Source organism: Phoxinus phoxinus (assembly GCF_949152265.1).
Source record: "Phoxinus phoxinus genome assembly, chromosome: 14".
NCBI lineage: Eukaryota > Metazoa > Chordata > Actinopteri > Cypriniformes > Leuciscidae > Phoxinus > Phoxinus phoxinus.
The window spans coordinates 20,736,692-20,761,695 of record NC_136889.1 but is presented as its reverse complement, the minus strand read 5'-3'; the positions used below and the strand labels follow the sequence as shown (position 1 = coordinate 20,761,695).

Genomic DNA, 25,004 nt, shown 5'->3' with positions numbered 1-25,004 from the left:
CTCCATGGCATCACTACACAGATATACACGTCACAAACACACAGGGAAGTAGTGATGTCATTCTGCTGTTTAGAGAGTAGTAATCACTTTAAGCCAACATGAAATCTAGAGCAAATCTGTTTTCTCTCTTAATATGCCTTTCTGGTCTTATTTTTAATAATTGGTAAACATTATTCCACAGAAAACATGTTATCAAATTAAAATAACTTGCTCCACCTCTGGAGGCCATAAATATGCCCTCATATTTCAAACTTTCCGTCCTGTCATATATTTCGTATAACATACTCTACTGTCTCTGAAGCGTGCATCAAAGCTGCTCAATATAGCAAAAACAGTAATATGTTGAAATATTTTTATAATTGAAAATAACTGTTTTCTATTTTAATATTTTCAAATCTAATTTATTCCTTTGATGGCAAAAGCTGAATTTTCAGCATAAATACTCCAGTCTTCAGTGTCACGTGATCCTTCAGAAATCATTGTAATATGCTGATTTGCTGCTCAAGAAACATTTCTTATTATTATCAATGTTGAAATGAGTTGTGCTGCTTAATATTTTTTTGTGGAAACTGTGATACCTTTTTGTTAATTTAATGTTGTTCATTTCTCACATTCGGTTATTGTATCTAGTGACATAGTGGGTTGTAAAGCTTTTAATTGTATTTTAGTTTAATTTCAGTTGTCCTAGTTATGATAGTTTTATTTTTATTTCAGTTATGGTTTGGTTAGGGTTAGTGATGAACATGTTTTTAAGTTTTCGCTGTATAGTTTTCTTAAATGATAATAACACTGCATTATAGATGCACAAGGGATGTGAAAAATGTCTCATGCTAACTATTTTATTCTTCAGAGCAAGTGTGTGTGTGTTTGTGTTCGATAGCTTCTGGATGTCCTAATCTAGAATAGCCTTGGCTTCGGAGCAGCTGTGGTTTTGAGGAGTCAGAGGAGAGGGTGAGGATACACACACAGTTTGACCTGTGTTTGAGTTTGACAGAAGAGATGAATGTCCCTTCATTATGTGTGTGTATCTGTGTGTTAATTTCCCATCAGTGTGCATTAGAGCTGGCCACTAAGGTGTTGTCCCCAGTAGGTAGAGGGTGGACAGACGTGCTGATTCAGCGGATGGACTTTTTGCCTGCCACATGCCTGTCTCACTGCGAGAGGAGAGCGACAGCTGAGGTGCATCTCTGCTGTTCTCTGGCTCTCGCTGCATCAGCCTCTCGGTGTCCGCTGCTGAAGAAAACATGAGTGCTAAACTCGCCACCACAATGCTGTTGTGCGGAGTCAGAGGAGAGGGTGAGGAGACACACACAGTTTGAGCTCTCTAAACTTGACAGAAGGGAGAACTGACATTTTTACCTAAAAAAAAAAGGACTTTGAAAGGTGGGTTGGAAAAGATTTGTTTGAACATTTTGAAAATACTTTAATAAGGCCTGATGATAGATAGATAGATAGATAGGTAGATAGATAGATAGGTAGATAGATAGATAGATAGATAGATAGATAGATAGATAGATAGATAGATAGATAGATAGATAGATAGATAGATATATAGATGAGTAGATGGATGGATAGATGGATAGATTGATGGATGGATGAATGGATAGATAGATAGATAGACGGATAGATGGATGGATGGATGGATAGATAGACATGGATGAATGGATAGACGGATGGATGGATGGATAGACGGATGGATGGATAGATAGATGGATGGATAGATGGATGGATGATAGACGGATAGATGGATGGATGGATGGATAGATAGACATATGGATGAATGGATGGATGGATGGATGAATGGATAGACGGATGGATGGATAGATAGATGGATGGATAGACGGATGGATGATAGACGGATAGATGGATGGATGGATGGATAGATAGACGGATAGATGGATTGATAGCAAATGGATGGGTGGATAGATGGATGAATGGATAGATACATAGATAGATAGATGGATAGACGGATGGATGGATGGATGGATAGACGGATAGATGAATGGATGGACGGATGGGCGAATAGATGGATAGACGGATGGATGGATGGATGGATAGGCGGATAGATGGATGGATGGATGGATGGATGGATAGATGGATAGACGGATGGATGGATAGACGGATAGATGGATGGATGGATGGATAGATGGATAGATAGATGGATGGATAGATGGATGGATGGATTTTTAGATCTTTGTGTATCATATTTAATAAATTAGTTTTTGTGGTCCAGGGTCCAATTTCCCAGACTGCATAACTGGTGTTGAATTTCTTTGAATTGTAATTCAGTGGCCAAATTCACTCATGAATTGAAAGGAAATTTTGTGCAACCCTGCCAGACACTGATCTGAAACATTTGAATGCAGAGTAAGAAGTGTTTAATGATGATAGTAGTTTTTTCAAATCCCTGGTTTGTTAGTTGGTTTATGTCTGAATAGTGCATGTGTGTCGTTCATTTAAATGATTATAAGACTCACATTAGGCAGCTAATTGAGCATCAAAGATCCAGAGATTTGGAAGCAACTGGGAACGCACTGCAAAAAAAAAAGTTGAGGTTATTCACAAACACCAGAGAGATGGCTGGCTATCGGCTGGGGAAACATTCATTCATTGATTCGCTCCTCGGCTGATTCGTCCTTCACTTTAAACACCCACAATCCTCCACAACAGAGCAGCTGGTGTGTGTGTTAACAGGTCATTACTTGTGTGTATGTCTTTGCTGGTTTGTTTTAGCTTTTGTTATATGTGTGATAAATGATTTGGTCATGTGAAGGGCAGCCATAATTAGAAGAGGCTGCTACAGTGGGCTGATTACCCTGGGCACAGTCTCTCTCTCTCTCTCTCTCTCTCTCTCTCTCTCTCTCTCTCTCTCTCTCTCTCTCTCTCTCTCTCTCACACACACACACACACACACACTTTCCTTGGCTGGAAGTAAGACTGATAATATCAGCATTAATGATATCTGCAGGAACACAGATTAAGTGACTGATATGTTTTGGATCTGATTGTCAGTAAAAGGCCTAATAGATTTTCACTTGTAAACAGCTGATCTGAGATCATTTGTTATGCACTATGTCAACAAAATTCAAAACCGCCTATTAAATCCCATGAATATATGCCCTCAGAATATGTTGTGTTGAGTCTCTGAATTTTATAGTTAACATGAAAAAGTTTTAGCGACCCATTTTGTTACATTTATGCATTCAGCTGATGCCGCATAAAAGTAAATACAATGCATTTTTTAGTGTACTTTTTATTATTTTATGTATTTCAGTTAACCTTGGCATTGCACCAGACAGAAACAAATAGTTACATAATGATTCAAAGTGAAACAGGATAGTCAATGAGAAAAAAGGGTCAGACAGGACTTTTCTCTCTATGGCAGGTGGTTGGAAAGAGAGGGTTTGGGATATAATAGGGGTCGATGATGTTGACATTACATTTTTGATTAATAGTTCACAATAAGACAATGGTTATTTATTGGTCAACACTGAAATCTAGAGAGCGGGGTCCAATAAAAATATTATTAATAAAAAAACATTTAAAAGTTCAATCCAAAATGTAAATTCTGTCATCATTAATCATTAATAATCATCATGTTGTTCCAAACCTGCATCCGTCATTCTGTGGAACACAAAAGAAGATATAATGGGATCCAGTGATGTTTGGATGTTTTGGATTTTATTTATGGGTGAACCCTTTGAAGATAGCAAATGAGATGGCATTTAGTAAGAACATGGTTTTGTTTTACTCTTTCTATTCTTTGAGATGGCTACCAGTAGATTTTGTAACAAATTCTATTCAGGATGGCCATTTCTGCAGTTTCAAAATGGCCCAATATTATTTGATTATTCGGCCTGGCTGATGTATCAGCAGTGCAGAATGTGATATTAAATTAGATTACACTATCTAAAGTAATACAAAAAAAAGCACATTTTTGGACAACATGGACAGCATGCAACATTAAAGGCTCTCTAGACCAAATATTATATTTTTGACATCCTGCTCCATGCAATTATTCCACATATGATCATACGTGGCATTTTAACAATGATTCTATGCACGCGCGCAGATGTGATATTACATGCACATGAATTATGGTGCATCTTCACAGTCCCAGCTGATGCGATGACGTAGACGCGTGTGTCCGCGTGCGTTCGGCGGAGGGTGTGTTTCCAAGGCGAAATCTGGAGAAGGGAGGCGGAGATTGGGGAGGGGGGGAGAGGTGACTTTAATTCTCATATTTGCCATCTTAAAATTGTCCCTCTCGTGATCCAGGGAAAAACGAGCAGTCTCTCAGCTGAGTTGTCAAATGAAGCGGTAACTAAGCAGGAGGTGTGTGATGCCTGCAGATGAAACTCACAGATGCTGATAGAGGGAAGGTTTCACACACAGCAGCGGTTGCACTGGTGCTGAATCGGGATGCTTGGTCATGAAATGAAACGAGGCCCGCTCGGTTGTGAGAACACCAACTTGTTTCCTGCGCTATAACGTGAGACGGGCAGAGAGAGAGAGAAGGAGGAGGGGGCGCGAGCGAGCGTTCGTTCGCCGCTGTTGCTCGGGGCTCGCGGAAAAACCGATCACATGGATTCCAAGGTTCCATTTTTCAACGGCGCTTCGATCTGAGCGCGCGCTGACAGCCCCGGTGACCGGCGCATCCATCAGAGACGCGCGAGGGAAAGAGGCATCACTTCGCCGGTTCCATCGATCTGCCGGAACTGGGCAGAGGCACCGGCAGTCGGTCCGTGTGTGTGCGTGTGCGCAGGAGTGAGGAGGGCGAAAGCGGCCCTGGGGTATTTCTGACACCGAGGAGCAGCCAGCTGCACGCTTAACGGAGAGGAAACTGATCTGGCTGAAATATTTGGCGTTACCGAAAATCATTTAGGAGGAAAGCATTCCTCATTTGCTCAAATCACAGGTACGTACCTTCCATTCAATGCGTTTGTGCGTCGCTATTGGTTAGTCAGCGATAATTAGTGCAGTTCGAGGCGCCGCCGGCTTTATTTAAGAACAGTAGTTGGAATGTTGCGAATTTGACTCGGTAAACGGCAGGAGGTGTTCGGAGTGGATGTGATCAGCGCGACGTGCAACTGTGCTGGAGAGAGAATGTCTCCAAATTTGCGTCACAGAATCATTTCCATCATGTTGCCACCGTAGAATAATCACTGTCAGTGCTGAATTCTTTTTTGAAATTATTACAGAAAGGACCATGATCGGGATGCCCTTATTTTAACGATACAATTTGTGGATTTAGTTTATGGTGAAGTATGAGACTCATATATGGATCGTTTGGGCTGAGAACCTGTTCCAAAAAAAAAAAAAAAACGAAGGATTTTTCTGACATTCGTTTTTTTGGACATGCATTCTTCCGCTGATGCGGACAGATCACCGTACTAAAATACACTTGACAGTATTTCTTCACCATTCAGTGGCACTGAACCAATGTAGCCCGATTCTCAAACAAATGACTCTTGTGAGCCGGTGGTTCTTGGTGAATCCAAAACTGCACGGCTAATGTAGTTCGATTCCCGAACGAATGACTCTTATGAACCGGTTCTTTTTAGTGAGTCAAAAACACATGAATCACTCGAAGACATTAATGAATTTATTGACTCGCTTACTGAGCCCCAAGTTATTCATTTCATAATGTACTTCTTTATGCATTAGACTGCTGAGGGTAGGCTAGTAAATGTTATTATTTCTTATAATATATTTTTCCTTAAAAGCACAAAAAATGCTTTAACCGTTAGATGAATCGGAACTAGGCTATACCAGCATCATTAAGTTCTTTACAATTCCCATCTCTGGATCACGACGACTTACGAGGATAGGTGTCGTTCGTGGCGGGTGAAACCATTTATGATCTGTTTGTTGACGGTTCCTCCTCCATTTGCCGTTTAACGGAGGATATGTGCGTTTCTAATGCGTTTCGTGTGTTTCAATGTATAGCCTGTATCTGCACGTCCCTCTGGATCCGAGCTCAAGCACGTGATGCTTTCACAGAATCCCAGCATCCTGCACATCAGATTTGGTCCCTCGAGCTGTATTTATGTGACTAACATGACTGTAAAACTCATACACGAGGCAGAGGGGTTTTGTAAGATGTACATATGGGATTGTAGAGTTAGTCATCTGAGTTCCTCATGTTCTTTTTGGGGGTCTGAACAGGTAAAGAGAATTTGCTGAGATATGTGATTAATTCAGGACAGCTGCCACCTGCCCTACACTCTGTTTATATCCCTATCAGGTGTCAGCCCAACTGGGCATTTCTTAAAATAGGGTGGGGGGGAGGCTGGTGTTAGTGGGTGTCTTTAGTTCGCCCTGTCTCCTGTTACCCTGAGAGACGTGTACCCGGTACTTCTCCAGATCGGTGAAAGTCAGACCTCTGGGAAACAGATATGCTGCCAGTGGCAAACTTGCTGTTGTGCAGTTGTGTTGTATTTAGATTTTACAGTGCTGTTTGTGCGTGCGAGTGTGTATGATGATGAAAATACATACATTTGTAATATTTTGTATACACACTCAGAGACATGGCTGACTGCCTCCAATTTTTTCTCTAATGAGCACACAAAATTCGTTAGCTTAAAGGCCTCATTAGTATGTTAATTAGCCTGAGTTGTTCATAGGCCTTTTGTGTGAATATTTGTAGTCTATTTATTGTCTGAAGTGAGAACACTAAGATGCCTCTCAGCGGCAGTTGTCAACAGTTGCGTATGAACGGATTTGCTGAGGGTTCTGAGGTGTGATATACGAGAGGGAGAGAGCGGAGGAGTGAGGACAGAAGTTTACAAACATACTTTTTTCCCACGATGTACGCCTAGCGTGTGGGCCCGTTTACTAGTAAGTCCTTGTCGTGGAGAATTTGTGTACTCCGAAACACATCAAGGCTATTTGCCCATTGCTTACAGGTGCCAACGAGGTACTTTAACGCATGCTGAGATCTACATGATCGTATTAGCCTGTAACCCACAGGCATCTCATTGCCATGGGAACAGCTGAGGTGGTGGAAAGGAGGTTACCCACGATTGGCTCACCACCCTGAAATGCTGCCAGTCATGTTTCTTCAGAGATCTGACCTGATCATGGTATGAATGAGATTCAAACCCACCATCTGTGTGATCGGATCCAGATATTGCCAACGGCTCATAGTTTAACCTGTTGAGTTTCGTTGTAGAACTCTCGTAACTGGTATTGGCTGGCTTTCCAAGCTGTAAGCTATTCATAATTAAAAGTATAAAGGGATCATTTACACATTTTTTTAAATTCTGGTTTCATTAGCCATCCTCATGTAATTTCAAACCTGGATGTCTGTGGAACTCAACAGAAGATATTTTGAAAATGTCTCTTGAGTGTTTTTTTGTGACCATACAAAAAGTCAAGGAGTGTTGTTATTTAGGGATGGATGATATATCGGCCGATATAGCCTAGGTTAATTTTTAATGTTAATGTTATTGGCCCAATAAGAACATTTGGTCGATATATTAAGGCTGATAAATAATGGATTTTTCCATCGGCTGAGACACTTCAAATGCCCACTGGTTCTGAATGATGGTTTTGAATTGCTTGAAATATGATTGGAATCACTTCAAAAAAGGAAAATACAGTTAAGTGCAACGTGCTGTCATATAGGCTACATAAAATTATAATGAGAACATTATAATTTTGTGCTTGGGACATGGCTTTTAATGGTGATACTTTTGTTTTTGTAATCAGGCTCTCAAAAATGATAGAAAAATTTGGGGGTGCTTTAAGTAATAAATTCCACTCAAAGTACTCAAGTGTGTAAATAAATTCCATTTATTACTTAAATCGCACTTTATGTGCTTCGATACCACAGCAAAAACTACTAGCCTAACTAATAAAGTTCAAACTTATTAAAAAAGATAAGAACAAAATTCACTAATTGCAGGCAATATAACAAAGTTACAAATAAAGTAAGGTCTAACTAACTGAAGTGTTCAGGTAGGCCTACAGAAATGTTAGCCTGGCTAACGCCAGAACCAATTCTCGTTGAGACTTGGGTCTGGGAACCACATGTGCATTTTCTCGTATTTGAGGCGTGGTTTACGAATGCCCGGCGCCATTTATTGGGTGCTAAGAATGTCTATCAAAAGCGCCTGTACGTAGCTCATAGCCAATCGTTTCCATTATACCAGATGACGTATGTAGAGTGACAGAAATTAGACAAGGAAGAAGACGATGGGTAAGATATTTTTGTGTAAACAATGACGTTCAGCGACTATTGCCGTTTGTGCAAGATAAACATGAGGGTCGAAGGTATATATGGATATAAACAAACTGCTTAGTTGTGTCGCATAGATGTCGTCATCGTCTTGCTGCTCCCTCCCCGTTCTGTGATTGGTTGCCTAGATGAGGCGAAAATCTGGTCTATGGTATCCAGACTGCCTTTCAGCGTGAATAAAATCGCGCTGCGCAAAAGCAGTATGGGGAAACCCAGGCTACAGAAATGTAGCCTAATAATTAGGCCTAAATCTGAAATAACATTAGTGTTCAGTGCAGAAATGTAATATAGATGAATCTCTGTTAAAGCTGTGTTTTGTTTGATTAACATGATCAAGTAGACAGTAGCAGCTTTTTATACTGTAGGCTGCTCTGCTGTCACTTTAAGATCCAATGCACAGATCCAATATAATGATACACATCCAATTTCTTTCTTAACAGTTTATGTTCACTTAAGACATAACAGACTGTGATTATGAGAATACTTGCCGAGACCGGTATTTTGACACAATTTTGTGTGTATGTGTCTGTTCAAGGAATCAATTCGGTGTTCACGCGCCTCTCTCTCTCTGTGTGTGTGTGTGTGTGTGTGATAACAGCGCTCGAGTAACAAATTTAGTTCTCTTTTGCCTCTTCTTGCGCTGGAATGGTTTAAAATCGCTTGAATGTGTTAATTGGCAAGACAAAACGTGCAAATGATAAACTTTCACTCTATGATGGTTAAACTTTGCAATTAATCTGCGATTCATATGTGTGCCAAACTATGGGCGGGTCAACTACGACCCATTTAACCTCTATAAATACTACTAAAATAACACTGGTCCCGTAATGTTTGGACCACAATATACTTCAGATTTTGTTTTTTCCCTCACAGAAGAAAGTTATACGGTCATAAAAATTCTCATTAACTCACCCAAAAGACATGATATGATGATAGTGAGAATCATGCATGTACTTCTGACAGAGGGAGTGTGAGAAAAACAGACCAAGAGCAGGATAAAAGAAGAAATGTGTAATTGTAAGAGTGGAAGAGCTCTCTGTGTGGGCTTTCCAAGCAATGCTGTGTGAAAGTGTGTGTCGTCACTTTACTGTATTTTTAGTGTGTTACTTTTTCATGCTGGCATTGACTCTGATGCTGAGAGAGTGAAAGAGATGGTATGCGTGTGTGTTGTCGTCTCTGTCAGCACTCTGCCATCTCATGGGTGTATTTGGAATAATGTATAAGATCTTTTTCATGTTCTGAAGTGTGTTTGCTTACCTCCAAGATCACACACACACACACACACACACACACACACACACACACACACACACACACACACACACACACACACACACACACACACACACACACAGAGGGACCTGCAGCTTGAGACTTGGAGAATCAAATTGTGGTTTTATTACACAGTGCTTTTGGAGGGGTCAAATTGGGATTGTACTCTTACACACATATGAGTGCTTTTGACCAGAGCAGAAGATCTCTTGAGGTTTTATGTGTGGGTGTTTGGCAAGGAGATGTTTCCTTTCAGCTACTTGCAATATAATGCCTTGATCTGAAGGTTTTTAGTTAATTTCCCTCATTATTAAAAATGTAAGCATGCGGTGGACGAAGTACATCAACCAAGAACTTAAGTAAAAGTAATATTACTCCAGTAAAAGTATTGAGTAAGGGAAAGTACAAAAGTACTTGATGTTTGAATGTACTACTAGACACACAGATAGAGCTTTTAGGTTACAGCTCAGTCTGGCATCATTATAAATTATGTATTTTCAAGCAGTCAGCACTAGTCAATAAGGAATATTATTCAGACACAAAAAAAAAAAAAATCCTGACGTCACAGACGTCAAATGAGTTAACGTTTTAAGCAGAACGGAACGCTATGCAAACATACTAGTTTTATATCATTTGAGCCCCCTTTCACACAGCGCGTTGATCCCGGGAAATTCCCGGGAAAGTGCCTTCTGTGTGAACGCAAAAACGTCCCGGTGTTGTGCTGAATTTCGACCCCTACCAAATTATTACCCCCCTAGCATTGGTAGGTTTAGGATTGAGTATGGGGAGGCTGCAGACCTGGAGCCGGTAGATATAGGACCCAAACAGTTTTACGCCCCTGGCAGTTTTACGCCCCTGTTGTTCCTGATGCGTCCAGTAGGGGGAGACTGTACAGCGACACGAATTGAGGTATGTTTTAATCTTTTTTTAAATTAATTAATTTATTTATTTTGTATTGCAAATGAAAGGATACAGACATTAACAGTGAGAAGAGAAAAAAAAAAAAAAAAAAAAAAAAAAACAAGGGGGGGTATACGGACATCAAAGGAGATTGAATTAGGCTACACAAATCAATACAATATTACATTTTGTCAATAAAAAATGAAAGGTTCTTTACAACAGACTCAAGGATATTATTTGTTTTAGAAACCTTTGAGTTTAAAGGTTTTGACATTGGATGGTTCTGTCTTTATGCAGATGAAACTTGCTCAGAATTTACCAAAAAGTTCAGGACGATCTGGCTTAAATTTATCTTACCACGTATGTAGGACACTGTTTTGTAGCTGTATGACGACCAATAGAGAATAGTACAGCAGATATTAAATCGAGGATCCATATGATTACACGGTACTGTATGTCTAATGGTCTAAATATGGTTAATATCTAAATGTAACTTTATATAAATTCACAACAACATATTTCACTTAGTCTCCATATAAAAACATACGGTGAATAGGCCTATAACTGCAGTAGGTCATATCATTACTTGTCATAACACGTAGTTGATCCAACTATGTGTATTTTTAATTTTTCAATTCACAAAAACAAAAGTCTTCTGTAGGCTGAGTGAAGAGTGAACACCGACTGAATATCTGCATCTATTTTTCTATTTTAATCCGTGCAGATCTACACTGTAGCGTTTATATTTAAATGAACAAAAAACACAAAATTGTCAAGTCTATGGACGGGTTATTAATGTGTTAGCGTCGATTTAATGATGTTATTTCGCAGTATATCTCCCTACTGGACGCATCAGGAACAACAGGGGCGTAAAACTGCCAGGGGCGTAAAACTGTTTGGGTCCTATATCTACCGGCTCCAGGTCTGCAGCCTCCCCATATAGTTAGGATTAGTTGTGGGGGAGGGGTTAGGATTAGGGTTGGGGTTAGGATTAGGCAATCGGGTACTGACTTGAACGAGGGGGGTAATAATTTGGCAGGGGGTCGAAATTCGGCACAACACCGGAACGTGCCCTGTGTGAACAAAAGCCAGGATCAATGCCGTAAGGGGTGTGTCGTAGTGATGACGCACGTGCCATCGCGCGACTCTAGAAAGTTTGTGTTCGTCATCAACAAAGAAAGAATGATAAAATGTCGTGCAAACTGGAATGAAGCAGAGACTAGGAGCTCCTTACTATCCGCGCTGAAGCTGAGATCGTTCGCCAGCTTTGTGGAACGGTACACGATGCGTTAGTGTACATGTTTTCGACGCGTACGTTTCACGTCTCATCCTGACGTCACGTGTCTTTACGGGATCTTACCGGGATGTGTGTGAACGCACTCACAGTTCCCGGAAAATCACTGGCAGTGTGAATGAACCAAAATCAAACGATCCCGGGACAAATCCCGGGTCACATTATCCGTGTATTTTCCGGAATGTCTGTGACGTGTGAAAGGGGCTTTGATAAGATGCATGAGCATTAATTTGCATTGTTTTAATGTTTTTACATAAAACCTACCCTGTTCAGACAGTAATACACAAATATGGACATGTCCACATTCAAGCATTTTATGCATGAACGGCTTGCCCTTTTACAGCAGATTTAGTTCACAAACAACTGACAGTTGTGACCTGAATATGATTTTCATTTACAATAATACATCCTAAAATGCAGCATTAGTAACTTACGTTTCGTAGATAAAAACATTAAAAAGTAGATACATGAAAAATTTTCATGTATCTATGAATATTTTGTCATATGCTGTCCACCAATTTAAAGTGCCACTATTATGCTATTTTAAAGGTTCCTAATTTTGTTTTGATGGTCTCCTACAATTTTACAGACATCCAAGGTCAAAAAACACTTAAATTTTTTCATAACATACATTACACATCACCTAATTTCTCAAAAGACTCGGTTCGTTCGAAAACAGTTCGTTCGAAGATTCAGTCTCCAAACCCCGCCTTTCTGATAGCATACTCTGCTCTGATTGGTCAGACGGCCCAGTCTGTTGAGATTTTAAAATAGCCTAATACATCTGAAAAGTGAAAACAGCATCTTCTCGACATGTCGACAATACGAACCAAACTCTTCCAGGGCTCCCTTACAATTAGTGTCGTTCGCGGCCAGCCAAGGACGACCAAAGGCGGGAATAATGCAAATTTGTTACTGTATCACACATTTATGTAACAGGAAGTAAGACTGAAATTGCTGACGACTCATTTCAGTAGTTCAGAATCGATTCTTTCTTATAGGAGACACAAACTTTTTGCCATTTGTCATGCACTTTGATCTGCATAACTATGCAGACCTTTCACATTTACAAACAACTATTACACACTGCATGAAAGGTATTTGAAAAAGCATAATGAGGCACGTTAATTCTTTTCCCACCACTGACGGGATTTTCCATCATTTATGACACAACGCTTCCCCAGAATTTTCCACCAATCCATGTTTTCACTTTTAAACAGAGGTGCTATTACGCATCTTCTGAATGAGTACAGAATCTCTGGATCCAAACACAGCCGAAGAAGCAGAAACAAGCGATAGAAACATTATTCACATGTCAAATAACGCGATCATCATACATCAAACAGCATTTAAATTAAAACTTTCTAAAGTTACCGAATGAAATGTCGACCCAGTTAGAGGTAAAGACTGTTCAAGCTTTAGGGGTGTTGATGGATTCGATCTACTCCATCTATGTTTTGATCATCGTTCTGAATCCGATCTGGATGTACCGGTTTGACAAAAATGCGATTTTCTCAGCTTTATGTTCAAAATGTTGCTTTAAAAAAAAATACATTTAAATGTTGATAAAAAAAATTATTGCATGATGCTAGAATTTATTTTTTTGTTTATTTGTTTAAAAGCAGAGGCTCTGTTCTTTCTTTTAATATATGGCATGTTCATATATTTATACAAAATATTCTGGGGCCATTTTGTGAAAATGATCAAAAGTGCTTGAGTTGGCTGGCAACTTAAAAAAACGCTGGTGGTGAAAGAGTTCATAATACTGGATTTTTAAAAATAATGCTGTCAATTTATAACGTGTAGTTATATAAAAAATGAAAACATGACAAAACATCACAACAATTTAGACCAAGTATCACTTTGTGCTTTTTTTCAGCTGACTACTGTAGATTTAAAGCATGTTTTTGTGGGAACTGTGATACTTTTTTTGTCAGAATCCTTTGAATCGAAAGTTAAAAATTCAAAATTAATGAAATGATAAAAAATTTGACTGTAATTTTTGACCAATTTAATGCGCCCTCGCTAAATATAAGTATTAATTTCTTTAAAAAATATTACTGTCTTCATAACATGTAGTTATTACTGTATATCTTTTAAATTTGTATTGATATGAAACCACCAAAATAAGTTTCCAGGTTGGGGATATTTCAGTCAAGAGGTCAATCTCTAAGGCTTAGATCCTGTTTTTGTCAAATGAATTTTGGTTATTTAAGTTTCTATACATTTGTAACTTTGCTAAGCAGTGAAAAAAAAAAATTCTATGTAAATGCTTGTGCATGTGCATGTATATAAATTCAGCAGTAGTTGTGAAACAAGTTACGTCATGTCAACTGCATGTGATGCTCGCTATGCACTGATGTTAATGTTGTGTGATAGTTTGGTTGTTTCGCAGTAAATAAACTGTCTGGTTGCTGTGGTCCAGTGGATGAGATTCAGTTTCTCTGATGAGCAGATGCAAACCCTCTTCTGGGCCCAAAACGCACACACATCCGAGATTTGTTTGATTTTTATGAGCATGATTTCAGAGACTCGTAAAAATATTCCTGTCCCACGCGTTCCAGGGTGTTGCTATGGTAACAGGTGCTGACTTCGTGTGCAGGGAAAAGACGGATCTTTAGCTTCAGACACTCAGCGTCTATTCGGACATAATGCTACACAGCGCCACCTCAGACACACACACTTTTGATTACGTTCTCAGAGGGTTTCAAAGCTTCTAAATGTTGTTGTTTGGGATTGTTTGCTGATGCCTGCTCTGTAAGTGTGAGGGACATGTTCTAGTGCAGGGGTTCTCAACTCTGGCCCCCGAGGTCCAGTTTCCTGCAGAGTTTTACTCCAACCCTAATCAAACACACCTGAACAAGCTAATGGAGGTCTTCAGGATTACTAGAAACTTAGAGGCAGGTGAGTTTGATCAAGGTTAAACTTTGCAGGAAAGTGAATCTCGAGGCCCAGAGTTGAGAACCCCTCTTTTAGTGTCTTAAAAGTAACGGCTAAGGATGAAGAGAGGTTACAACTCATCGATCACAGTCTGTAGTAAATTAGAGTTATGCCAGACTATCACCCACAACCTGCTGTGACTAATTTTCCCCACATCTTCCAACTTATCAATAGTGGGTTTCACAAAACACACACACACACACACACACACACACACACACACACACACACACAGTCTAAATCACATCAGTCTAAATGTAATCATCCAAAATCAATTGGCTTGCTACTTCCAGAACTTCTTCTCAATTACAGGCACACATCGTGCTTAGATGTATGGTAGACCACTGCGGCCTGGTGTTGAAGCATCTCTGTACCCATACGGTATTTAGATGTCAGATTCATAACAGCTCTTTCAACAGCAGTCGATTACCACAATAAATAATTTTGACTCATCAAGACTAAGGGATAGTTTGCTCAAAAATAAAAATTCTTTCGTGACTATACAAATCACAACATGTAAATAGGAAAATGTTGGTGTTATTTTGTCACTTATTGGGAGCAGTATGCTAGCTAGAGCCGTTTATCTCCAGTCTTTGAGCTAAGCTAGGCTAGCGTTGGATGCGTCAGACAGAGTTACGGCACGCACGGAGATGAAAAGGGTATGTATGGAGTCCCAAAAAGGCGGCGTGTTCCTTTAAAGATGTTTGAGAAATGTCTCAATGTGTTTTTCTGTCCATACAATAGAAATCAATTGTAACCAAAACTACTTGATTCGCAACATTCTTCAAAATATCATCTTTTGTGTTCAGATTTGGTTTGAAACAACATGAGGGTGAGTGAATGATGGCCGTATTTAATTTTTGGCTGAACTGTCCCTTTAAATGTTATACAGTGTTCTTCAAAAGTTTGGAAACGCCTTAGGCAAAGTGGAATTTAAATGCTTATCATTTCGTGATAACTCTGCATTGATGAGGAACAACACAAACTATGAAAACATTGTATTAAATAAAATTGATAAAGCATCTCTGAACTGTTTTTTAATTGGTCTGTTGTGTACTAACCTTAATTGATACAAAAATAATAATAATCTAGACTACAGGTGCCAAAAGGCTATTTATTGACTTTTATTATGTAATCAAAATGAAAGTGTATTAGTGTTATCAAAAGCCCTAAATTGGAACGGGACTAGTTTTCCAGGGGGATGTTAGAGAAATTCATGTTTCATCGACATGATTTTAATCCAGTCCAAATCCACCAAGTCTGTGTTTTTCCTCACAATAACCTCTGTAAAAATTCAAGCGCAAATTACCTGTTTTTTGCCAATCTCAACGGTTCTCTGAGAAATCTAATCTCGTCCGATTGCGAATGTCTGTGTATTATCCTAACTCTTTTCCTTGTGTGTTTGTGCACCAATCTTCTGCATGCTTTCATTTAGTTTCAATTTGGATGGTATCTGACGAATAAAAGAATATAAAATTAATAAATTACAGCACCCCTAAAGGGACATGGTGAAGAAATAAAATGCACTGTAAACTTTTTTTTCAACTTAAAAAGTAAGCATTTATGCTGCCTTAGTTTTATAAGCTCAGTCAACTCAAATATCACAGTTTTTACTTAGTAAAATTTCACATTTCAAGTTGACTAAACTTAAAATTAAGGCAGAAAAACACTTACTTTAAGTTAAAACAACATTTTTTTTACAGTGTATCTGTTACACAGGAACCAATGACGGAGATGAGAATTAATTAACATAGGATTTATTCGCAGAATGAGAAAAACATGCCAACAGGCACGTGTGTAACACACAAACAACAACCGACAATTGAACAGGACAAAAAGAGGAACTTAGGGTACGTTCGTACACGACAACGATATGCTTAAAACTGTTAAGTTTTTCCTTTCAGTTTCCCGCGTACAGACGACACCATTGTAAACACAATCACCATTCACACGAATCCACGAAAACGACCAAAAACGCTGTATTCTGCTGCCAGGCCATTAGATGGCGATGAAACACTATAGACTAAACACATAATACGCATGTGCATGACGTCATCGTCTTCAGAGATGCGTTTTTCCCAAACGCACCCAAAACGCCGTTGTCGTGTAAATGAACGACCAAAACGCACATTTTTTTAACGTTTTTAGTTGAAAACGGTGTTGTGTAAACAGCCCCTTAAATACACAGTGATGATTAACTAAAACAACAAACAGCTGTGAAGAATGATGTTAGTGTCCATGGTGACAGATTGTGGCGGGAAACTAGAACGAAGGGAACACATGACATGAATGGAAACAAAACAAACTGAACGTGAATGTGACAGTATGAGATGCAAAGAAAACTTATTTGGCAATGCTTTTGCAAATGTTTTGCGTTCCCCGCAAAGAACAGTTTTGCAAATGTTTTGCGTTCCCCACAAAGAACAGTTTTGCAAAGGTTTTGCGAGCGAATGCAAAGTTTCTGGGGGAAAGCAAAACATTTGTGAGAAAACGCAAAAGCAATGCCAAGTAAGTTTTCTTCCCATCTCATTATTTACATACAAGAGTACATATAACCATATATGTCTGGGGTAAAAAAAACGAAATACATGAGAAACCGAAAGAAAGAAAAGAAGAGAAAGGCATTTTACATTAAAAAAACATATTAAACCTATACAACAACTGTAGTTCTCTTACGTAGAGTTCTCTCGTACTGCGTCGAAGAACGCTACGGGAAAGATATTTCTTTGTCGAGATTGAAGCCAAAAATTAATCCTTAATTTTGTAATATTGTAAAACGCTTTTCTGAAGCATACAACCTAGGCGGAGCAATACAGCTCACCCATTGGCTGCTCTGCCAGAAAAGCACAGCCTATGCGAGGCCAGGACGCTGACCAATGAGGACGCTTCGCGCCCTTCTGCGTCACCTCCCGCCCAAACAGGCGTGGCCTAGGCCTATAAATACGAGCATAGCTGTCTAACACGCCGATTTTCTTAAATTCACGAAGCTGCACGCATCGTTGGATTGGATTCGAGCCACCACAGCCGTTTGGATACAAGCACCTTAGCAGGACGCGCCTCTTACCTGAAGCCGCTGGTCATCGCCGCCTTCAGCCGCCGTTCCCTGCTGCGCTTCTCCGGCGTGGAATATCCTTTACATTATGTGTGTGTGTTTTGTGTGTGTGTTCGCCGTCGCGTCACACAGTTTTTCCACACTAAAAGAGCCGAGCGTCTTTTTCAAGATGTCTCGCACCTCCTGTGGCTCGTGTAGAGCCCCGCTCAGCGACAGGGACCACGTGCTGTGTTTCCTGCCTGTGAGTATCACGCAGCTTCAGCTCTCGTCGATGGCGGCTGCCATCGCTGTAATTTGATGCCTACGGTGACTCTGCGGACTCGCCTGGCGTTCATTTACTGAAGCTGCACCCTTTTCCGCCCGCTGTAGTGCCGCGCCGTGAAAAGCGCCGTGCTCAGCGGAGCCCGGAACCTCCCTTCACCACGAGGTGCTCGCCGCTGCTGCCGCTAGCTCCTCCGCCCGCTTCGCTGGACTCTCTGACCGACGGACAAGGGCCGCTGTGTGCCGCCGCGTCCGTCATGGATGAGGAAGATGAAGCCGTGTCTGTGAAGGACGACTGCTGTTCTCTCCTCGCTTCGGGTAGCGAGGGATGGGCGAGCTCCGAGGATCTCCCCTCCCCCGCCGCTCGTGAGCGTCGACGGAGAAAGACCAGCATCGATGCGCTTACCGGCTGGATGGCTGCTTTTCTGCAGAGGAACGTACGTTACCGTCCTCACGACCCGCGCCTTTTTCTTCCTGAATTCACGAAGAAATCGCGGAGTCCCGGAAAGCCCCGTTTTCAGCCAGGATGCGCATTTCTGCTTCGAGGAAAGCTACAGTGTTAAAATCCCGCCGCGGCCGGATTTCACTAAAATGTCTCGCTCGCACAGTCCCAACATTCGCGACCGTGCCAGTGTATTTTGCAGTCACCAAATCGGCATCAATGCCCGTTTGCCTGCACACAGACGCCGTTTTCACGACGCCCCAGGTAAATCTGAAAATGTATTTACTGGTGTCCCGGCCACGGCCGATGGTGTAATGTGTGTATCCGTAATGCCCACGACCTAGTGCCCATTCGTACACACAAGCACAGCCCTACACAATACAGGGCTTGCACACATAAAATCGACTCGTGTCGGTTGTGCTTCACATGTAAGCTAGTGAACGTGCCCGCTTTTCAGTGCCCACAATCACTACACACTGCATGTCCCGTGGTTTCTGTAAAAACGAAACGAATGTACGGTCAGTCGGTTCTGATAGACAGTACTCTCTGTGCTACACGGTGTCCCGGCCATGGCCGATGATGTAATGTGTGTAACTGTATGCCCACGACCCAGTGCCCATCTGTACACACAAGCACAGCCCCGCACAATACAGGGCTTGCACACATAAATCGACTCATTTCGATTGTGCATTATATGTAGTGAGCGTGCCCGTTTCAAGCGCCCACAATCACTACAAGCTACATGTCACACGGTTTCTATGAAACGAAACCTATGCACGGTCAGTCAGTTCTAATAGACAGTACTTCCCAGTGCTATAAATGTACCCGCGTTCACGCACCCACATTTATTCTCAAACATGCCGAGCCGTACGGGGCTCGCACCGCGCGCTCCCTCTTTCAGCTGAGAGAGCTGAGAGCGCGCGCGGGCTGCCCGCTCGATTAAGCGCGCCCCCGCATCACGCTGCAATGGCGCCCATGTTACAGCACACGACTGCTCTCGTGTCGCCGCCATTTCGCGACCAGAGCCCGGTTTTTCAACCCGTGCAAGCACAGCCCTGAACGACACAGGGTCTGCACACATAAAATCGGCTCATGCCGATTGTGTTTTACATGTAGTGAGCGTGACCCACTGCCAAGTGCCCACAACCACTACACACTGCACGTTCCGCGGTTTTCTGTAAAAACGAAACTAACGAACGGTCAGTCAGTACACAAAAACAGTGTTCCCGGTGTTATAAATGTGCCCGCCACCAAGCGCCCACGTTTATTCACAAACATCACGAGCCCTACGGGACTCGTCCCGCGCGCTCTCTCTCGACACAGAGAGCTGAGCGCGCGCGGGATGCATACTGTGTTAAACATGCCCCCCGCCTCACACGCCACGGCGTCCATGTCACAGCACACGGTTGCTCTCGTGTCGCCGCCATTTCGCGACCAGGGCCCAGATTACATTCAACCCCTAGTCACACGTGCAGATGCATGGGAATGACTTCCCGGGGTCTCAGAATGGATGCTAGAGACTATAAAAAGAGGCTATTCGCTACAGTTTCATCGACGCCCTCCCCGTTTCACGGAGAAAGTCGAAACTACGGTGAAAACAGAAGTAGCACATCTACTTTGAGCCGAAATAGCGAAGCTATTGAGCAAAGGGGCCATAGAGCCTTTATCTCAAGCTCAGAGCGAAGGGGGTCTGTACAGCAGATATTTTCTGGAACCGAAAAAAGACGGGGGTCTCAGACCCATTTTAGATCTCAGGCATCTGAACAAAGCGCTGACAAAGCGAAAGTTCAGAATGCTCACGACCAGAGCTATCCTCGCGCAGATTCGCCGAGGAGACTGGTTTATGGCAATAGATCTGAAAGACGCGTATTTTCATACAAATTGCGTCACGTCTCAGGCGATTTTTGAGATTCGCCTTCGGGGGCCAGGCATATCAGTACACAGTCCTGCCATTCGGCCTGTCTCTAGCACCTCGTACATTTACAGTGTGCATGGACGCGGCGCTGGCACCCCTGAGACTCCGCGGCATTCGAATTCTGAATTATTTGGACGATTGGCTGATTCTAGCTCAATCACCTTCAGAACGCATCCGCCACAAGACCCTAATTCTCGATCACCTCGAGTGCTTAGGTCTGAGAGTCAATTGGGAGAAAAGTTCACTGTTTCCCAGTCAAAGGATCTCCTTTTTAGGACTGGATCTGAACTCACTGTCTATGACAGCACAGCTGTCATCACAGCGCAGGCAAAATACCCTGCAATGGCGAAATCCTTCCTCAGCGGCCACATAGTGCCACTCAGGAGATTTCAGAAAATGCTGGGCCTCATGGCCTCAGCCTCAACAGTGCTGCAGTTGGGCCTGCTGCGCATGCGCCCACTACAGTTCTGGTTGAGAGCGCGCGTACCGCGCCGAGCATGGTTACACGGTCGTTATCGCCTCAAGGTCACTCAGGAATGCATTTCAGCCCTGACACCATGGAGAGCGTCAGACTGGTACCGGTCAGGTGTAAGCCTGGGGACTTCCTCGAGCCTGAAGGTGGTGTCCACGGACGCGTCCACCTCAGGCTGGGGAGCACTGCTCGACGGCAGTCCGCTCTTTGGCCAGTGGTCAGAGCGAGCCGAACTACCGCACATAAACTGCCTGGAAATGATGGCAGTGGACTTTGCGCTGAGGCGCTTCTGTCCCCGGATAAAAGGACACCACGTCCTGGTCCGCTCGGACAACATGTCGGTAGTAGCCTACATAAACCGCCAGGGTGGCGTGAGATCCCGGAACCTATTCAGGTTAGCGGAACGCATACTGGTGTGGGCCCAGCACAACCTGCGCTCGTTAAGAGCAATGCACGTGCCAGGTCACTTGAACGTAGGCCCGGACAGACTCTCACGGAACAACGTTCCTACGGGAGAGTGGTCCCTACACACACAGACAGTGCGTCTGCTGTGGAAAACGTTCGGCAGAGCGGAAATAGACCTGTTTGCAAACCAGGAAAACGCTCATTGCCCAGAATTCTTTTCGAAGAGCGCGAACGCGCTGGCCAGAGTCTGGCCCCGCCGCCCGCTCTATGCTTTTCCTCCTGTCTCACTCCTGCCTCAAGTGCTGGAGCGTATCAAGGAGAGCGGATGCTCAGTACTGCTAGTTGCTCCATTCTGGACGAATCAGACCTGGTTCCCAGCTTTGATGCGACTGAAAAGTACTGCCCCGTGGCCGATTCCAGTGAGGAGAGACCTCCTCTCACAGGCCAAGGGCTCGATTCTGCATCCTCACCCCGAGCTTTGGTCCCTACGCGTATGGGCCATAAACGGGTACCCGCTAACCTCCCAAGAGGAGTGTTAGACACGATCGAACAAGCTAGGGCTCCGTCTACTAGACGGCTCTACGCTTCCAAATGGTCGGTGTTCTCTGGATGGTGTTCAGATCAAGGTCTGTCACCACTTCAGTGTGGAGAACCGGAGATTCTCTCCTTCTTGCAAGAGCTATTGGATAAGGGAAGAACCCCATCCACGCTCAAAGTCTATGTGGCTGCCATATCAGCGTTCGTTAATCCAACGCTTGGCCGTTCACTAGGCAGGAACGACCTGGTGGTCCGCTTCCTGAGAGGCGCCAGGAGGTTAAACCCTCCAAGGCCTCCTTCAGTCCCCGTTTGGGACCTTTCTACAGTGTTGAACGCTATGAAAGGGGCCCCTTTCGAGCCTATTCACTCAGTTGACATGAAACACCTGTCTCTCAAGACCGTGTTTCTTTTGGCTCTCGCTTCAGTGAAGCGTGTGGGAGACTTGCAAGCGCTCTCAGTGAGAGCTTCTTGTATGGAGTTCGGGCCAAACGACTCTATAGTCGTATTGAAACCGAAGCATGGGTACGTGCCTAAGTCCCTCAACACACCGTTCAGGGCTCAGGTCATCTCCCTGTCGGCCATGCCGGCCTCAGAGGACGGAAATAGCTCCCTTTGCCCGGTCAGGGCATTAAGAGCTTACGTGTCCCGCTCCGCTGTTTTTCGACAGACGGAGCAGCTCTTTGTTTCGTTCAGCGGGCGCTCCAAGGGACGAGCCGCAACGAAACAGAGTCTATCTCGATGGGTAGTGGACGCCATTGCGCTAGCCTACGCATCTAGAGGCTTGGAATGCCCTTTGGGCATCAGAGCACATTCCACGAGAGGCATGGCCTCTTCATGGGCTTGGTATAGCGGAATCTCGTTACATGATATCTGTATGGCGGCAGGCTGGGCCTCCCCGTCTACATTTATTAGGTTCTGTAACCTAGAGGTTCCTGCGTTGCAGGCTAAACTGCTCTCGGTCTAGAAGACTATGTATAAGTGTTCCTGCCCCGCGCTGCGGCCCAGGTCACTTCAATGGTAATATGTACAAGTGCTCCTGCCCCGCGCTGCGGCCCAGGTCACTTCAATGCCTAATATGTATAAGTGTTCCTGCCCCGCGCTGCGGCCCAGGTCACTTCAATGTTTAAGCATCACTCACTGACAATGTGTCCCATGAGCATGCTATTACCCTTCATATATATCTATATTTACATATATATGCTATTATGCCTTAAGAGGCACTACTATAAGGGATGATGCTATTTAGCCGCTCTCCCTATACTTCTTGGGGTAGGCGCTTGTATACCAGGGCGCGCGCGCCCTTAGGTGTCTGTGTCGATCCAAGAACACGCACGGCGGTTTGCATAGGGTTCCCGTAGCGTTCTTCGACGCAGTACGAGAGAACTCTACGTAAGAGAACGTACTCGGTTACTAACGTAACCTCGGTTCTCTCTAGGAGAGGGAACGAGTACTGCGTCTCATGCCGTGCGTGTCCACGCTGCGTCGCTTCATTGACGAAAATCGGCGTGTTAGACAGCTATGCTCGTATTTATAGGCCTAGGCCACGCCTGTTTGGGCGGGAGGTGACGCAGAAGGGCGCGAAGCGTCCTCATTGGTCAGCGTCCTGGCCTCGCATAGGCTGTGCTTTTCTGGCAGAGCAGCCAATGGGTGAGCTGTATTGCTCCGCCTAGGTTGTATGCTTCAGAAAAGCGTTTTACAATATTACAAAATTAAGGATTAATTTTTGGCTTCAATCTCGACAAAGAAATATCTTTCCCGTAGCGTTCTTCGACGCAGTACTCGTTCCCTCTCCTAGAGAGAACCGAGGTTACGTTAGTAACCGAGTACGTTTTCCTTGCTTTTAAGTTATAATTTTTTTATATTGTTTCCACATATATTTTAACATCAATTTTAAATTGTTCAAAATACTAATTTAATTTATGCAAGTTTATTATAAACAGCCACTGCTATAAACTGCTATGAAGTTTACTTAAATAGGGTTTTTATAATTTTTTTAAATTAAGTCAACAAATAATAAATTAAAAGAATTATGTCAAACGTGATGCACGCAAGCACAGCATGTGACCTTTTGTAATGCCCACATCTAGAAAAAAACACACCCACCTCTATAATAAACACGGAGATGTTAGTCCCGTCGGTACATGAAATCACAGACGTCAAGTGATAAGAATTGAACGTCGAACTCAAACGCCGTTTAGATTAGAAAACTAGGAGTGACCAGGCACCCTCCTCTTCCTCTTTTCTTCTTTTCCTCCATTTTTTTTGTATACGTATATGGTAGTGTAGACAGAGTGGAGGGTATAGTTTGTAAGAGAGAGAGTTGTGGGGGGCAGCTCAAGGCTTCAGGCTGGGCTCTTTTGCTTTACAAAACAGTTTTTCCTCATTAGGCCTTCTGTTTCTACACTGTGCTGTTTACTTACAGCCCACTGCATATGTGTGAGTATGTGTGAGAGTGTTTGATTTACTTACTATAATCAGGTCTGGCCTGATGGCTCTTGCATAGTCCACTTATGTTCATGCCTCTCTCTTGCAACATCTTTTTGGTGGATGAGTTTTGGGGGTTTGATCATGCAACATAGTTAAACTGCTTCCTGAATCTTAGTTGCAGGAATATGTTTAATGATTCTGGTTACTTAATGGTTCTTTTTAGTCTAGTGGTTCTTTAATTTGGAGGAAGGAAGAATTAAGATTAAATACAAACTTTGACATCTCTCTCTTCTCTAGAGACTACTTATATTTGCCAAGAGACCAAAGTCAGAGAGTCAGTACATACTCAAACATTTCTCATTAGATTCTCTCATGACCAAATTATGGTTGGTAAGATTTTTTTAATGTCTTTGAAAGAGTCTCTTGTGCTCACCAAGGCTGCATTTATTTGATCAAAAATACAAAAAAAAGTAATATTGTGAAATATTATTACAATTTAAAATGTAATTTAATATTTCTAAAATGTAAATATTCTTTATTGAATTTTCAGCATCATTGATCCAGTCTTCAGTGTCACATGATCCTTCAGAAATCATTCTAATATGCTAAATTAATTGGTGCTCAAGAAACATTTCTATTTATCAATGTTTAAAACAGTTGTTCCACCTAATACATTTTAAAACAGTGAAAAAAAAATTTCAGGATAAAACACAAAGTTCAAAAGAACAGCTTTTATTTGAACTTTAAATCAATTTAATGCATACTTGCTAAGTAAATGTATTATTAATAAAATATTATTTAAAAAAAATCTTACTGACCCCAAACTTTTCAAAGGTAGTAGGTTT

At 42.4% G+C, this 25,004-nt stretch overlaps 1 protein-coding gene across 4 annotated transcripts in view; it reads left to right on the top strand.

Moving 5' to 3' along the window:
* Positions 1–4,194: 4,194 nt before the first annotated feature.
* Positions 4,195–25,004, top strand: part of slc8a3 (solute carrier family 8 member 3) — a 58,013-nt gene continuing 37,203 nt past the window's right edge. For 3 of the 4 annotated variants that reach the window (XM_079636254.1, XM_079636255.1, XM_079636257.1), the window contains exon 1: positions 4,215–4,918. The gene's annotated coding sequence lies outside the window, so the exon portion shown is untranslated. Of the gene's footprint in view, positions 4,919–25,004 lie in introns of all 4 variants that reach the window. The other variant, XM_079636256.1, reaches the window with a different exon arrangement.